The sequence below is a fragment of the Perna viridis genome, chromosome 1 (genome assembly GCF_037379345.1).
Source record: "Perna viridis isolate PV_CMFRI_1.1 ecotype Kerala chromosome 1, ASM3737934v1, whole genome shotgun sequence".
Taxonomy (NCBI): Eukaryota; Metazoa; Mollusca; class Bivalvia; order Mytilida; family Mytilidae; genus Perna; species Perna viridis.
The window spans coordinates 40,703,642-40,722,484 of record NC_142445.1 but is presented as its reverse complement, the minus strand read 5'-3'; the positions used below and the strand labels follow the sequence as shown (position 1 = coordinate 40,722,484).

Here is an 18,843-nt window from a genome sequence, read left to right as displayed (position 1 = left end):
TTTAGAGAGAAATGTATGATTTCCTCATGCAAATATACAGATATCAATACAGAAAGGATTATCGTTAAAAATATAAAAAAATATAGCATATATAGAATGAAAAACCATCGTTTGTTCAGTTGATTTTTCTACACCATGAACCACTTTACCTTTGGCAGTGTATGAATTTTATGACAAAAGGACTGGTACTTAAAACAAAATAAGATGTCTGATTAAATGAACATGTTCTTTTATTTTCAAATTTCTTAAGATTACAGGATTGTTTGAATAAGCTTAAAATCGTTTATGTAATAAATACTTGCTGTCAAATACAAAGCAATAGTTAGTCAAAGAAAATCTGTGTCCGACAATCTACTTCAAATGTGTATCATGTGTTATTAAAGCAAACGTTTCGTTTTGTAGACGTTACACTCTTCTATAACAATGTCTTGTGCCCTTTTCATAACGGCTCTAAATTGGTTGATAATCAAACTTTTGAAATAATTATGATAATAGTTTAACTTTGATTTTTAAATAAGAAATAAAACATAGTTAGTTCATCGGACTCGTAAATGGTTTAAATATAACAAGTACTATCTTAAAAAAAAAAGATAGCCGACGCAGTAAAATTTGTTCTAAGACTTTTTACTTATAATTTTCATCAGGAAATAACGCTAGGTACGCAATTTCAATATCTTTTTTTTCGAACCCCGCTAAGTTATCAGTATTTGGCCAATACGGAAACATAATTTTGATCAAGTGACTTACGTTTCCATGGAAGAGCGTCCTTAAGGTCAAAGAGTAAAAAGCAAAACTATAACGACTGCGTCGGAAAAAAAAGATGTCTAATTAAATTATTTTTTACTTCCGAAAAATAGAGATTTAATGTTTATTAAAAGATAATTGGTTAAACAAAGTCTGGTTTAAAACAAGCAATGACATTGTATGTCGTATTTTTCCCTGTATATAGATAAATAATTACGCATGAAATAATTCCGTATGAAATTATACGTAAATTGAACTGGTATAAACGTAAATTATTTATTTTGACCTTGATACTGGGCATATAATTCGAAGTATCTACTGAATCAATTTTGTTAACGAATTACACAATATCGAATTGTAACATTTGTTGCTTTTTATAACATATCAAATGTGAGTACTACACAGGCGAATGTGCCACACATGAGAATCATATGGTTTACATCATATGATTATCATATAAATCGAGCACCATATGACAATCATGTTTCGGTATACATATGATTATCGCATGATTATCATATAATAATCATCTATTTTTCACAAACATATGACAGTCATATGTTTTAAGCCAAAATCACCATATGAGAATCATACAATAATAATATCACTATCATATGTTCAATATCATATGATTGTCATATGATTACCATATGTATATTATATGAATCGAGCACCATATGATTATCATATGTGGCACATTTGGCTGTGTAATACATGTACAAAACATATACCTTCCCTTGGATTCTCTTTCATGAGATGAATAAAACAATTTGTATATAAAAGGACTAATTGTTTCACATAAAAAATTTAAATATTTACTTTGAAGTACCGTGAAAAAGGCAAAATACTTTGAAATATAACACTGCAATTACTTCAGTCCATCCCATCTGTTCAATTTCAACTTCGTGTTCTCGAGATCTTTGTTCATTATTTAAGAAACGATAATAGGGCTACTCTAATGTATTACTTAGATATAAACCCTATCGTATTAACTGTGGGGTACCAACACGAAAGAGTCTATAGTGCCATTATCTAGTATGACCATTACTTGCTTTTTACTGTTTTTGCAATGGAAAAATATCATTGTTAAGCAAATAAAAACAAAACAGACCACATTTTAATCCAATGACCAGAACTACAATAAAAGGTCTTAGCTTGGAAAATGCGCTTCATTTGCGGTCGAGCATATCGCTTTTTACTGTAGCTAGCATGGAAGGTTTGTTTTCTGTTAAACCGTAAAAATTATAACTGTTTAATATTCAACATTTTTCTGCCAAGTATAGTAAACGTTCTAGTCAATACATTAGATGGCACAGTTTTGTGTTGTCCTGGCTGTTGACCTCCTATAAAGAGCTGCATTTCACCTGAAAATGACGTAATGCATATCAAAGTAATTACATGTAATTATTCGATTGTTTGATCCTGTTATAACCTTTGATAACAGTTTCAAGTAATATTTTTTTGATTTTTTTAGTTTTATTAATTAGATTTCTGTCGAATCGGTTATCACTGTAAACCTCGAGTTGTTAAGAGTTTGTCTAAATACATCCTTCTGTGTTAATGGTTGTCTGATGTATATATCCACAAAGACGCATTTTCTTCTATCTGAAGGTAAGAGAATTTGTCATTTACTCCACCTCTGAAGAAAAACTTAACGACTTCATTTTTTTTTACTTCACTTGACTTTACCTGTCCCATCTCGTGGCAACAAATACGTCGCGCATCTTCATAAGCAAATAAACAATGCTATGTTTTTATGTACTTCTCTGTCCATGTATCTGACAAAATGTGCATACGGTGTGGCACATAAAGAAAAAGAAAGCAGAGATTTGACTGCATTGTCCAAATATAAAACCTTATTTTAAACCGACATATTTAATACTTAAGAAAATTTCAGAATATCATAATCAAATTTTATCGAAGTGTTTGATTGCAGTAGCTTTGTTTTGCTTTTTTTTCAATGTCAGAAAGGATACAAGGACCCCCCCCCAAAAAAAAAAAAAAAAAAAAAAAAACAACAACAACAACAACAACAACAACAACAACAAAACAACAAAACAAAACAAAACAAAACAAAACAAAAAACAAAAACAAAAACAAAACCAAAAAAATAATGATAATAATAATAAAATAAAAACAAAACAAAAAAAGGAGTTCAACACGAAATCAAAACATCAACATATTCAAATTAAAGATTTTTATAAAATGACAAAAGTAAATGATATTCATATATGGTAATTTTTTTTTAATTTCGTAAATTCAAAATTACGCAATGATAGAAAACCTCGAATCTAAGTTGGTACAGTACTGTCATTGTGCATGTAACGTATTGTTATATACACCCCAACCCAAACCCCTTTTCATGAATAAGTACCTACCAGGTTCAATAACGTATCCATGTCTATCATCCCATACAGCCATATCTTCAGGTTCAATGTACATGAGAAAGTTTGTGATTTCACCAAAATGAAGGTATAATCTCTTGAAAGAGACTAGTTGTATGTTTGGCATTGTTTGTGTAACATTAGTCCATTTGAGATAGATTTGGACCACCTGTAAGTGACAAACTTATGGTTAAATGCATCATATTAGAAACAATTTATGTGAAGTTGAGAATGATTCACAAAATGGTCATTCATACGCAATTGTTACTATTTTTAAGACACGAACACAATTCAGAGTAAATCGAAAAAAAAATGTTCTAATTACGACTACATACAACAATGGCAACATTTGTTTAGAAATATTGTATCAAAGGAATTTAAAAACAGCTTTTTTCTTAAATATTGGTCAAATAGGAATTGCATTGGTTTAAGATATTGCCTCTTATCGATAACAACAAAATCACAGCGATTACTACAAATTGAATGTTTCGGAAACGCAGCAGCTTGAATTAATTGACGTGCAACCTGATACTACTTTTTTAAAGGAAATAGCAGGACCAGGATTTATTGTGTAAATCTAGAAGTATTTCGTGTACCTATTGTAAAAGTGTTTTGCTGAAGAAATCGAACCAAATATTGCGACATCAATATCGCAGAAAAATTATTCTATCCGGATACTCTCACAGATAGTCCCTAAACCAGTGTGTAATTACTACCTCATCACCAGCCAGTGGGCTGTCATTGCCAAGCTCGATCCGTATTCCTAGTCGCTCCCCTTCTTGGATAGTTGGTTTCAGTAATGCATGGTAATAATGAAACTTTGAATATGACAAGCCAAAACCATAGGAGTACAAAGGTTCTCCACTGAAATATCTGTAGGTTCTTTCATTCACTGTGTAATATATCATTGATTGTATCTGGAAGAAGAAAAAAACTTAACCCGGATGACACAAAGAATATTGCATCACATTATAGTGTAACTAACGTCTACCGCTCCATAAGAAGAAATTTGATTTTCAAATTAACGAATGGGTGTATGATTGATTGATTATTATATTTTTTTCTCTTTACATTTATTAGAAATCGAACTAAGAATGTTTAAAAGTATTTTAACACTCAAAAGTACTCGGTCTAACCTTGTACATGTATCTCCAACATCGTTTATTGTATTCAAACTCAAATTCAGATATTGTAAAAGCTTGCGACCATTATATTTGTATTGATTTTGTACTTAAGTGCTACCACAGTTTAATAATACAAAAACTAATATCGTTGAACTCTTCGGTAATACCCGAGTAGAGTTCCTTCATAGTTAATCCCGAACTTTGTAACATATTTGGTAAAAACCAATTGCGCTACAATCAGTTTCAGACTTGAAAACAAGGTTTGAATGCAACCCCTCATAACAAAAACCTGCATTTGCAGCACATAATCATACAATTACAATGTTGAAATGAATATCCAAAAACGAAATGATAATCGAATAGAAGGAGATTTAAACTTCTCTAAGACCTATGGAATTAACCCACGGGTCAATTGTGTGTAAGAAACTTGAAACTTTATCAAATGTCCCGTTACCTTCCAATTCATTCAGGGTAAGACTCCTGAATATCATCACTATACAGGTATGTGCTGTAGCTTAAGGCTATTTCTTTATACATGTTTAAGTTTAAAAATAGCCAATAACTTGGTTCAGAATCAACCTAAAACATCTTTAGACACTTTGATAAAGTAGATTTACCACATGAACAAACATGGCGTCAAAACAGATGCTCGCTGTCATTTTGAAATCTATAAAACGTGCTTCGTATTCCGGATGAATGTTTTGTTAACCAAAGAACCAAATGTTTGAGATTTATACAGTAATGAAAAAAAACATTCAACAAAAAAAAACAAAGCTTAACCAGGTTTCTCTATATGAGGGCGTCCATGCAAAAACCAGGCAGTGGGTGGGACATGACAAATTTAGTTTTAAAAATTTTCACCTATTTCATATCTCAAATGAATCCTTACTCGAAGTTGATGTTGGTTTTTGATTAACTGCAGCAGTTAAAGAATGAGTTACATAGAAAGCATTGAAATTCATTGAAAAAGGGAGATAACTCTTTCGTTTTGTGTAAACTCTGGTTGCTTTCTTCTAGAAGTGTATAATCATTTTCTGAGTCATCGCTTGTCGATTCAGAAAAAAAAAATCTTTGTACTACTGGACATATTTATGATATAAAGATTACATTTGAACAAAAAAATCATTGCGATTAAATTAACCATGTACCACAAATATCATAGGAACTGTATGGTTTCTAAATGGACAGTCGCTTAATTAAATTAAGACATGCCTTATATTCCACACAGAGTTAAAGTAGGTCCTTTCTCGTCCTTACAAAGGGAGATAATTGGCGGGCAAAATCTTTTAAAGGGGAGATAATTGGCGGGAAAATGTTCTATAGAAATAGTTTTTTTTTTCAAGAAAAGGAGTTTGGTGATCCCCAATTTTCTTTTGAAATATGAAAGAATGTCAGTTAATCGTTCTTTATATACAAATATCGCTCGTATCTACCTGTTTTTAAGCAGTACTCGAAATAGTGAAAATTCCCTACAAATTCCATATAAAATGTAAAACAAATCCCTTTATCAAGGCTCAAATATCTCAAAATCAAGTTCTGTGACCTATGTTTTTACATAAAAATTCTTAAGTATGTTCATTTTAGGTCAAACTAGGAAAATTTATCTACTAGATTATTTTTGATATGACCTACTTTTAAGAATGTATAACCTGTACAAAATGAACAGTTACTTTAAGTGTTAAAATATATTATTGTAAAATTATTTTGAACGTTTTAAAAAAGTTATATTGTAATATAGAAATATCTACAAACACATACTTGGTTTTGATATTTATACCATGTAAACGGTAGTCTCCCAGCAGGATTCGATGTATTACAAGCATTAGTTAGAACCTCAAAAATAGCCTCCCCGGTTGCTTGGGCTGGGAAGAAACACTCCATAATGGAAACAATTCTTTCTTCCGTATCCATCCATGTAATATTTACTGGTCCAGCATTAAACAACAACAGAACTATTGGCGTTGAACCTAGAAGTAATTAAATAACACTGTAACAATAAAGTTGAAAACGATAGCACTTTCCGTATCTCCGTTACACCCTTCATTTCGTGCATTATAAAACTAGGACATTGTTGCTTCAAGAAGATAATTGAGTTGATAATTCGACTGTCTTTGTGGATATAAACCACCAAAATCCCCAAAAATTTCGTAACACTGTTTGCACGATATGAGCGACGCTGACGATCAGCTGACTATTCATATACTTGGTTTAATTTTTGGTTTCGTGCTAACATATGTACTCAATATTGTAAGACCCGGTTTACACTCATATGTGGTATTTGTAATTCATGACGGACTGAGGATTTTCCTAACGCCCTTGGCTATCATTTGGGGTCTCTCACGGACGGTGTCAAGAATTGAGGTGTTTATATAGTCCCCGGGCATAGTCTTGCCCGTGAATGTGGGTCATGGTGTATTTGGTGAAATTATAGGAGTCATGTGACCACGTTCATTCATTCAATTCATTAAATGCATTACCAGGTGATTTAATGTCAATCTGTGACTCAGTGATCCAATTTGTGATCTGCACCCTTATATTGTACAGCACACAGCATTTGCTGAATCTTTGACCCAGCAAAATACTTTTCGGGATAAAATCAACACTTTCAAGTGCACGAAGACGGATAGGTACTGGTGCATGCCAGTCAATCGATGAGGAATCTCCAAGGCCGAAAAAAATAAAGTTATGTTTCCGATCACCAGTCTGAAATTGTGTAGGGTCGGTAGGTACGGATTTTTTTTTACTTTTGAAATGAAATACGTCATTATAGTGACACAAAACTCAGAATACAATGATAACCAAATATGCAAAGACTAAACAACTGATAATTTTAGACTTAGTCCACGGCCATATCTCTTTTTGGGATTCGGCGCGCTTGAGATATTTTTTGGTTTGATGGCGGAGGTCAAAACAAAAAAAAACATCTCAAGTGCCGAACCCCAAAAGGGATTATCCACGACCAAGAGCACACACACATCATGTGTGTTTACAATCGATTCTAAATATAGACAACCAGTATTTCTAACTCTTTATTATTCCATCTAGGATAGAATAAAAAAAACATCTTTGGCTTTATTTTTTAATTTTTTTCTGAAAGACAATCGGCATACGTTTTAATTATCATTTTTTCAATATCACAAATAAATACTTTTGGGTATGGGGTCTGAAGAAGAGTTGGTATGTGACCGGGAACATTTTTAGGCCTAAATGGATGGTCTATTTATTACTCCAGCAGTGCTAGAGGTTGTCAAGCAAGCTATTTTGAAATCTGAAGTTGTTCTGAAATCGGTTTTTCTTTCAAATCTTTAATATTTTTCCAATGAAAAAATGCTCATAAAGCAGTCCAGGAGGTAGGTATAGATTCTTCAAATTGTGTTTTATTAAGAACACAAATTGAATATGGTCCATATTTCTTCACATTGTGCGGGAGAAAAAAAAACCTGGGTACCAAGGTTAAAAAGGACCTTCCTTTTACATATCTTTTAACAGTTCATGTTCCATATACGTACGTGTATATCATGTATGTGAACTTTTCGACGTTTAGTGGCAAAACACATGGCATTAAGGAATCTGTAAAGTTGGGGTAGTCCAATTAGCTGCCCATTACTGTAACATGAAGTTTCGGGACTCTACTTTATACATATAGAGGTTATGTGTACATAAAAGTACTGTGTACATGTAAGTGCATTCCCGAGGAGCTAGTTCCAACGCTTTTTAGTTTTGCTATATATGTATATGTCAGACTGCATGTACTGACAACTCTTAGTATGATGATTAATTTAACCATTCTGTTATGACTTCGTGCAAATAAAGTAAAGTTTGTACATGTACAAAAAATATAATTTTCATCACCTTCATACTTAAACATTGTACATGTAAATATTACTCTTTTTTAAGATGTTTACCATATAAAATATTTTTAATACTTAAAGTTTACTTATCATTTTGGTTAAATTTCCGATTTATAGAAAACCGTCACATTTTGACTTTACGTTCATGTTATTGTGTGTAAATAGTTTAAGAACTGTACAAGTACGACGGGTCCGTCAACTCTACAATTGTTAAAAAGTATGTTTTATACATGTACAAAAGTACGATAAGGATTACCCTGTTAACTGGCTTTTGAAATCAAAACACTTAAATACATGTATGAACACGAACAAAATCCTAACTTGACAAAGCTGCTGATTATTTTTTCAGGCTTTTGTATATTCCCGACTTGCGGACCAACATTTTGTCAACATTTATTTCCCTTTGTAGCAGGTGTTTATTCGGAACACGTAAGGTTTTCCATCCGATATCGACGATACTTTAAAAAATCTCGAAAGTCAAAAGGGAATTTCTCGTTCTACTGACCCTGCCATAAATTTTCTTTACCCGGAATACAAATGAAAATCATCCTTATGTAACCTACCAACAAAATGAAACACCCTGTAAATTTTAGAAACACCGTTGTGTTTGTCTGCTGTGGATTCCGTTTTCATTCGAGTTTTCTATTTTCTGAATCCGAACCCGAACATCGATTAGAGAGACTTCGAAATTATACCTGCTCTTACGGGAGGTAACTCTGCAAAAACAGGATAAAATATGACTGCATCCGGAGCTACGCAAATAGGGAATATTTGTATGTATTTGTATTACTCAAGATTCTACCTAAGTATCATTTCTCCATTGAGAATGGTAAAATTTGATTTTCAACATTTGAGCTTTAGCATAAAAAGTGGAGAAACAGTTAAGGGAATTGAAATGAGCTCATTTTATTATGATATTGCACACATATGTACAGCTGCAAAACAAGTACTATAGCATACAGTTTTGTCCAAGGAAACATTTTTCTGGCTACAAATGTATACAACCATTAAGAAGTTGATTAAAATTGTTTGATACAAGATTTAGTTGAAATATTGATTTCGAAGCGTTGACAGTGAGCCAGTATCGATGGATTCAGCGGTAAAGTCCTTTATATATCGGTATTGTAATTTTGTTTCAAAAGAATTTCGAATGTTATGTATTGAGTATATGACTGTAAGTGGGAATTTTTTCCATTATGCAGTTTTAATCTCTTTTCCTATAAAACTGTTTAACTAGGACTAATGTAAAAACAAAGACCTTGTAGATGTAAATTCTTAGCAAATCACACACTACTAAGTTGTTCTTAAGGAAGAGTAATTGACAGGGTTTTCAGTGAATTGAAAACGGAGCATTCCCAAACCCTGAATTTGCCTATATATATGTATATATTTAATTTCTAATATGACGTCTTCATATCGCCAAACAGTATATGTCGGCACAACTACGCCTTTAGCACCTGCGCACTGTATCTTTTCTTTCGCTGTCATTTCGAGTCAAAAACACTCATTTGAAAACGTTCACGCGATGATTAACCGGCTGAGAGGTCATCTAATTGAAACCAATTATTTAAATACACACATTAAACACATACGATGACATAAATATACAAATTTAATCCAACTTCCATACGGGGGAGGTTAAGCGGAACAGTCGACATTATAGCTACGCCTAGGGAAATTTTTGTCACAGAAATTACCATATTTGTCATATTAAAAAAGAAATAAGCCATTCCGGGGATAGATTTGTACTCATTTTAACGTGGGTTTGACATTTATATTCTCATTTACCACCTCGCTGTCGCTCGGTGTTAAATAATCGAATATAAATGCCGTACCCATGTTAAAATGTGTACAAATCTACTCCCTCCATGAATTATTTCTTAAATAATAGTGTCACCGCAAAACATTGTATATTGGTGTGGTGCATATATCAGTCGTATATTCCACCGATCTCCGATTGCTCCTCAAGAGGTATTTGACCGATAGAGGGCGCTGTATTATTCGATTTACAATTGATCTACAATATTTGACTGACAAGGGAACGCACAAAGATAATAGGTCCGCTGAAGGGTGAACACAAGTCACCTACTAAATAGTCCTCACGCATAGTAATTTTACAAAGCATTAAAAATATACCAACTTGATATAGGGTGATCAGGAGTAACCAAAGGGAAAACACTGATATAGGGTGTCAAGGAGTTACTACATTGAACATGTTGATATAGAGTAACCAGGAGTAACCAAATGGAATATATTGATATAGGGGTGACCAGGAGTAACCAAATGGAGTACATTGATATAGGGTGACCAGGAGTAACCAAAGGGAACACATTTAGAAAAAATTTATATAGGGTCACCAGGAGTAACTCGAGGGGATATGTTTATATAGGGTGACCAGGAGTAACCACTGGGGATAGGATTGTATAGAGTGACCACGAGTAACTAAAAGGAATATTTTGATATAGGATGACCAGGAGTAACCAAAGGGAATACACTGATATAGGATGACCAATAGTTACTAAAGAGGGTAGGTTGTTATAGGGTGACCAGGAGTAATCAAAGGGAATAGGTTTGTTTGTGATGATTTCATACTTTCAAACGGATGTGCAAAAGGAACAGGAAGCGGAACAATAAGTACAGAAAGGTTAATCTACACACTGAATTTGTGTAGGAAAACATCTTAAAGACAAAATAATTGATCTACGATTGGACTATAAATGATAAATTTGAGCATGTTTCAAATCTAAATAAAATGTCGATTAATTCTTCATCAATATTGACTTTATCTTAATTTAATAATTTAGATTCAGAACACAAACTCGATGACCTAATAGAAACCTTACTAACAAAATATATCTAAACGGAAATCAGAACAATTCATATTACAGATTACACAATATCGGTTTTCCTAATTGAATAAAGCACATAGTTTCCTGCGAATTTCAAATCAATAATTTACTTACTACTTGGTTGTATTAGATTTTTGATAGACATTAAAATCTTTTATCAAAATAGAATGGAATATTTATACTCAACACGATATCTTGAGCTTATGTGAACTGAAAATTATTTACCTATTTACCTGAAGTGGGAAAAGTTTCTTAAAAAAAATGTAAAAAAAGTTTACATCTTAACTGAGCTGTTAAGTTATAGTGCAGTTAAATGAAACCATAACTTGTTTTACCAACACATCAGGTATGTTTTCTTTGGTTTTGACGGTGCAAATTACCCTGACAAAGAGTAATCAAGGGAACCAAAATTCTAGCGGAAACCAAAAGAATGTAATCCAGGGACAAAGACCAGACATGGAAAAACAGATAAACACAACAAAAAAAAAACAAAAGTAACTGAGGAACTCGGAATCCACAAAAAACTGGGGGAATGGACTAGGTGCACCGGTAGGGTGAGCGTCCTCTGTTTTTCAAGAAACACCCGCCGAGCTGCTCATAAAATGGCAAGTCCGGGTTAGAGAAAAAAAGGAAAAGAGAACTATTACAAATTGATGTCTTACCATTTTTCACAAACCGCCTTTTTTATTGAGACTGGTTCTTGTATCTTACCAGAGTATGCTATTGCGTCTTTAACAATTTGTGACTGGTTTCCAGGTAGATCCATGGATCTTCTATCATTGTTCTCACTTTCTATTTCTTGGCCTAGAACAATACAGCAGTTTCATCATAGTTTATAAATATGGTTGAAATTACATCTTTAACTAGCTACACGACAACAATAGACTTTGATGACATCCATGAAATAGAGTTTATAAGTCTCATTCTAGTTTCCTAAACGATTTTTCATACGTAGAATGCAGTGAAACCCGTAGACTGATCCACATTGAGCTGTTGACTGATTTCCGGTATATCCAAACGCTGCACGACAGTATAAAATCTTCTGTTTATTGCTTTTCTCAACACTTTTATCATGTAGAAATATACATTTATATTTTTAATTCGTTAAATCGCGGAATCAAGTAACGAGACTTATATACCCGATTACATGCTTACGTACAGTCTTCAAGAACCAGAATATGGAAACGATTGATAACAAAATCGGGGGTTTATTAGTTCGTCGTGTTTAGGTTAAAATCTAAAATGAAAACACATATACTTTAATTTACAAAACACAAAATTGAAGACACCGCCATTAGAACATACGCGTGTAGTTATACATTCTTTAGTATCAATATCATTTTCAGCTTTCAAACTGTCGTTATTAAAAAAAAATAGTCTGAACTTCGTCGAAAGCATAAAATAGGTCGAACTGACAGAAACAATATTTACAGTTGTTTTAAATGCTATACCTGTTCATAAGCATATAAAAATAGCTTCGGCATTTTCCACAGCTGTCTTGACTTTTAAACTATTGTAATGAATACATCTATTGTCAAGGCAACCAGGTTCAAAGGTTGTTGCATCTGCAATCCGCTTCAAACCATTCAATGTAGTTGTTGTATATATTGGCATTATATCTGGCTTATAATTTCCAAACTGTTGCTGTACATTGTCTGCCATTGGACCAATCATCTGAAAAGAAAACCCATATTAGTTTACTTAATTTAAAAAAATATTTAAATTCAACGGATTGCGAGCAACAAACTTTTCAGGAATGTGATTTATAGATTTATACAGAGCATGCACGATTTGACTACAATTCCTCGTTTATACAATACAATATAACTATCCACTTTCCTTGGATCTTCCAATCACCGTGCAGGTCCGGGTGTTAAAAGAATAGGCCTGAAGCAGCGCTAAGCTTGTCGTAAAAGGCGACTAAACAGTGCTCAGAACCTTAGACGGGGGCTAGGGCGCTCTGCCCACAGAGCAACTGGGTTGTGTGCCCCATGTGGTGGAATGGGGTACCCCTGGCGTGTTACATGCTGGGGTTGTCAGGCTATAATACGGAAAACCTGACCGCAAACCATAGTGGTGCACCGTGTTCCGTGTTGGGAAAGATGCCACGTTCCTCGCACGTTAAAGAACCCTACTGTGGTATTCTCCCGGAGTAGGAACCATAGGGCTCCGCCACAGCAGGCTAAATTGCCCGATCCTACCCACCTCTCCCTATTTCCAGTGGCAATCAAAATTTGTCGACCCCTTTGTCCTTGTGTCCCATCCCTTTTTCATTTCATCATTTCATGTGCATCGTCTGAATATAGCTGAAATATTGCTGCTCGGACGTTAAATCTCAACAAACAAACATGGATCTCCCAGAATGGAAATCAAAAGTTGTTGTAGATGTCCCTTCGTTTGAAATAAAGGAGTGCCCTCCAGAAAAGAAAAACAAAACAAAAAAGCCATTAAATCATTTTATCGTCTTCTGCAATTTAAGGGATTTTTTGTCCCCTTTTAACAAATTGCAAAGGCCATGTCGGTAAAAGTAATTGAACCATGGCCCAGAATTTCCTCTCATCTTGATCATTGCTTTCTATACCAAATAAATATACCTACAGCTATTTTCCTGTACCTTTTCGTCAGGGGAAGGAACTCTTTGTTATTCTTCAGTAACGCAAATGATTTCTTTGCTGCGTCTAGAAGCTATTTGCCTATGACCCTGACTTTGTACGAATGACATGTCCAGATATGAATACGGGTTCATTTCAGGAGGGTCAAATTCTCCAAGTTTCATTCTTGTGTAGCACAAAGGTGCTACAGACTTAGCATTGTCTCGTTTGTCAGTTTTCCAGTTTTGACTGCATCCACTACAGGTTATGAAGTAAAACATGTATTCAGTTTAAGAAATATCTTAATGCCTCCGCAATCATGATAATGTCATTACTTTGAAATTTCTGTTTTATGTTTTCATGTGGAGTTTTCTGATAAGTTCAGTTAATCATGAAAAACTCAAGGTTGTACATTGTGTATATACACACACACGCATATATATATATATATATATATATATATATATATATACTAACTGGCCGAGTAGTCTAGGGCGCTGGTCTTAGTGCAGGCGGTGTTGCCATAGATGTCACAGCGGTACGAGTTCGAGTCCCGCGGAGGGAATGACCAAAAATTTGAGTTCTAACATCGATGGGAATTTTTCAGACCCCCTTATATATACATGTATATGTATAATTATATAGAAAGGTCTGAAAAATTCGTCACATTTTGAGACGTTTGTATGATATTGATTTGTTGTGACATGCATCATTAATTTGATCCTCTATCCTACATAATAACACCTAAATGAAATGTCCCGAACTACCATACATCTTGTACTAAGTTACAGCCCTAGATTAATCCTATGAGGAGGAATGACCCGGCCAGCGAAAGCTATATTTTTATATATCTTAGCTGGTCGAGTGGTCTAGGGCGCTGGATTTAGTGCAGGTGGTGTTGCCATAGATGTCACAGCGGTACGAGTTCGAGTCCCGCGGAGGGAACGACCAAAAATTTGCATCGCAAATTTGACAGTTCTAACATCGTTGGGAATTTTTCAGACCCTTCTATATATATACACACACACAATAGATGGCCCAGAAGACGATTCAGTTTCCTCAGAAAGCAACCAAATTTTACACAAAATGAAAAATTTATCTCCCTTTTTCAATGAACTTCGGTGCTTTCTATCTAGTTTACTTCTCATTAACCGTTGCATTTAATCAAAGACCAACCTTCAACTTTGAGAAAGGTTGCATTTGCGACATGAAATAGATGAATATTTTTTCAACAAATTTTGTCATGTGCCACTCACTGCCTGGTTTTTGCGTGCATGGATGCCCTTCTTAATGCATATGCACCCGCATTTGAATAATTGCAACCTTGTGTAACAGGTGAGACATATTGTTTTCATGTGGTATATTTAATCTTAAAGCTAAATAGTTTTTTTTTTTTTCAAAGACTCAGAATGACATATCTTATTTAATTAACTTGTACATTGAATCAAATGCAAAATTGTTTAATTGGGAAATGCAATCACTTACACATAGAAAAGTATATCGGCTTCTCTAGATTTGTAGAAAGTTCAAGATTACAACCAGCATTTACACACAGAGCTACAGTATCTATGGAGTTGTTTGTAAAATGCTGGTAGTCTATGATTTTCTACAGCTGTCACTTATAACATATCCAGTAAAACCAAGTTATGTACGTAGAATATCAGTCAGTAGCTTCTTATTTTCACAAGCTGGTACACCATTTATTCTTTAAAGTGAAATGAAAAGAATATATAGAATATATATAAACTTCATTTTTCAAATTATAATCATGAAGACATGTCCATGTGTAATAATTTGGCAAATCATCTCACAAGATCAAGGTGTTTTCGAATTGGTTTTGGTTGATCTAAATAATTATACACCATAATCATGATAATTATGTGAAAATAATCTTGATAATTGATGTCAATCAAAACTTTAGGATATGTTCGGTACAGGATTTGAAAAACCACAAAATTTGTGACATTGAATATACTGTACGTCGTGAAAACTTTGCTTTGGATTCAGATTTTCAACTTGGTTTATGAAGAAAAAGGCTCGAGTCCTCCCGTTCTTTTTTTTTTTTTTTTTTTTTGGAGGATGGAAATGGTTGAATTGAAAGAAAACCATTGAAGCGTGACGATTTACGACCCTCTTTAATTTGGTTAGTCAGCGCACCCTCCGGTTCTTCAATCCCTGTGTCAGACGCTGGAACAGACAAGCGTGGTTTATACTCTCCTGTTTACCTAGCGCCATGCGAAGCATGTCCATATAACATAACACAAGTATCCATTATTTTATAGCGATTTTATTGCATTATCCAGACATTTGTATCTCATAACCTCCAGAAATTCCTGACAAAGTATTTGTTAAGTTTGCCTATTGTTAGGCCATTAGTTGAAATGTGCTATGGAAAAATGGCGGGAAAATTTACCCGCACATTTTTCCCGTATGAATAAGCAGTGAAAAATATGTGAGTAACAGCTAGATGCTTCGGGATAAATTTAAATTGCTTTTCAATTGTTTTCCAGATGTATTGAATATGTTTGAGGTAAAAAAAAGACCAAATTGATAAAAATGCTTTGTCACTCATTGCTCGATTTTTACACAGAATGGTGTTTAAATCTTTGATCGCATCCAGCTAAATACAGTTAAATCAAAGAATATGATGATTAACAACAAACTACAAGTTTCTTTCTATATTTTCGTTTCGTTTAGGTTCTTCGTTTGTTTGTTTGTTTCGTTTTCGTTTTTTTTTTTTCTGTTTCTTTTTCTTGTCTTTTACCAATTACGTGCAAGTGCATCGCGAACTTTTCATAACCAGGGCGGACCCTGGATTTCAGGTGAGGGGAGTAAATAGAATTAGATGCCAAGCGATGCACATCAAGAATTAAAATGGGGATAGGATTTGAGAAAAGTCAAGATATCCTATTTTTTCCCAATTTGACGGAAAGGGGTTGGGCGTACGCCTGGTAACTTAAATAAGCGAAGCCTAAACGTTTCGTATATTGAATATGATTAATTTTCGGCTGCAACATATGTTCAGTAGTTTTAGACTCACACATTACGTAATTAAGTTTGTAAAAAAGACGAATACTAATGATGCGAATATTCACTAATTATTTAAATTAAATATTATTTTAATTTGTACGTGCATTATATTTAACGGACTGTTAAATCCTTTATTATATACATGTATTTAGATTAAAATATAATTATTTTGTATATGCTTTATATGTGTTTGTTTAAACCATGTATCATCTACCCTATATCGTACCTCTAGACCTACATACTTCATATCGCACTCCTTTACGGACTATACTTGAAGTATGGTTAAATATATGATATAATGAACATGACATGTTAAAATCTGTATAACATGCTGTACCAACCCTCGACCTATATCACCCCGCGGGTCGGTGGCCCTTGGGTGATATAGGAGTCTCGGGCTTATACAGCATGCGATACAGATTTTGACATATAATATTCATATATATATCGTTTACCCAGCATCACACCCCTAGACCTATATCGCATCCCGACACGAAACAATATTGAAGTTTAGTCAAAATATATGATAGGTGGCCCTCGGGTTGATATAGGCATCTCTGGTTAAAACCCCGTGTGACATGTAATATTCAGTATAATTATATTGTATCTAAAACTGTAAGAAGTGCGAAAATAACTTTATTTAATGAATAGGTGAAAACAAAATAGATATATTAGGAACAAAACAGGAAAAGGTATACATCAAGTCCAAACAATTCTAAACCAAGTAAACAGTATTGTAATTCAGGCATATTAATACTGCCCTGATCATCTATGTTGATTTACTCTTTTTTCTTTCCTAAAAAAATAGTGTTTGCTTTTATTATACATGTAGTATTATATTAGAGTAATAATAACAATAATATTATTATAGAATGTGTACAATTCCATTATTACAATATTCTTTATCAATCAAATTATGACCAACTAGATGTTTTATCAATAACAGAGTTTCATAAATACAACAAAAAAGTGTGTACATGGACTTTTCAAAAGTTAATAATAAAATTCGGTCATATAATACAAATCATGATTTCGAAATGTTTTCAATTCACAGTGAATAGCCCAGCTAGAACAACAAAATCTGTATCAATAAATAAAACAATTTTCAAAACGTTTCACGTGATATTCTAAATACCTCTAAGTATTAGAGAAGATTTTTTCCAAATAACGTTTTAAAAGTTCACAAAGGTTACAACCGCATACCATACTTGAAGTATTTCTGTAAGATATTAGTTTCCTTTTGAATTTCTCCGAAGGTAGATAAATCTTCCACCATATCTTTTTCGACTTTCTTAATCTCTTTTCCTGAAGAATGGGAGAAGCAGTTATCAAACATTAAAATAAAAACAAAGAATAATAACAACAACAAAATTATTTAGTGTTAGTCCCTTCTGTAAGAAACATGGTATAAAAAAAACAGTATTTCGAAAGTTTATTTTGACTATTTGCACCATCAGAATCAAGAAAAAAGAGAAGATTTTCCATATCACTTTGGTAAATTGATTTATAATTTCATTTAAATGCACTGAAAATTAACATTTCAAGGGCAGATAACTCTATAAAAAAACTCGTTTTTCTAACATTCTATTGAAAAGTTTATGAACAAATCTAATTATGCATAGATCAAATAGTGGTTATTTCAAATCCAGAAATCATCCCTGAGTGATATGATATTGTCAGATCGGTGTGTTTGCGACATGCATGTTTCTGATTTTTCCCCCATTTGTCTGAACATTACCAAAAAGTACACTTACTGAGTGAAAGTTATTAATGAAAGCAGTTTTATAACAGTCCCCAGCCTACAAAAAGATATTATTTATACCTATGTCAATTCTTCTATGAGAGAATGTGTTTTTGGCAACCGATATCAACAGCAGTCTCTGCAGACGGGATAAAATAACTCCAAAATATTCATAAAATATTTTCAAAATCATACCGACAAATTCGAAAGCAACTGTCAGTTCTGCTTTGATGTTTTCGTTGGTGAGTTGTCTGTGTTCCATATTGATGCCGTAGCTGTTTAAAATTTCTTGCTACATCTAATCCAAGATTTCTTTAACGCATCAGTACCACCAATAAACATGACAACATTCCTTCATATCTTTGCCAGTTACCCTTAATCTTTGCTGTACTACAGATAATTGGGTTTTAAGGTTAACGAACATTTCATAAGTATCTGGAAAAGTACGAGTTTGTTATAGTATTTAAAAAACTTTCAGAATGTAAAATCAAGAACAAAAATGTATGTCCAAGAAGTCACAAATAAAAAT

At 33.4% G+C, this 18,843-nt stretch overlaps 1 pseudogene; it reads right to left on the bottom strand.

The window, feature by feature from the left end:
• Positions 1-1,986: 1,986 nt before the first annotated feature.
• Positions 1,987-18,576, bottom strand: LOC148628766 (uncharacterized; annotated as a pseudogene).
• Between the last annotated feature and the right edge of the window lie 267 nt (positions 18,577-18,843).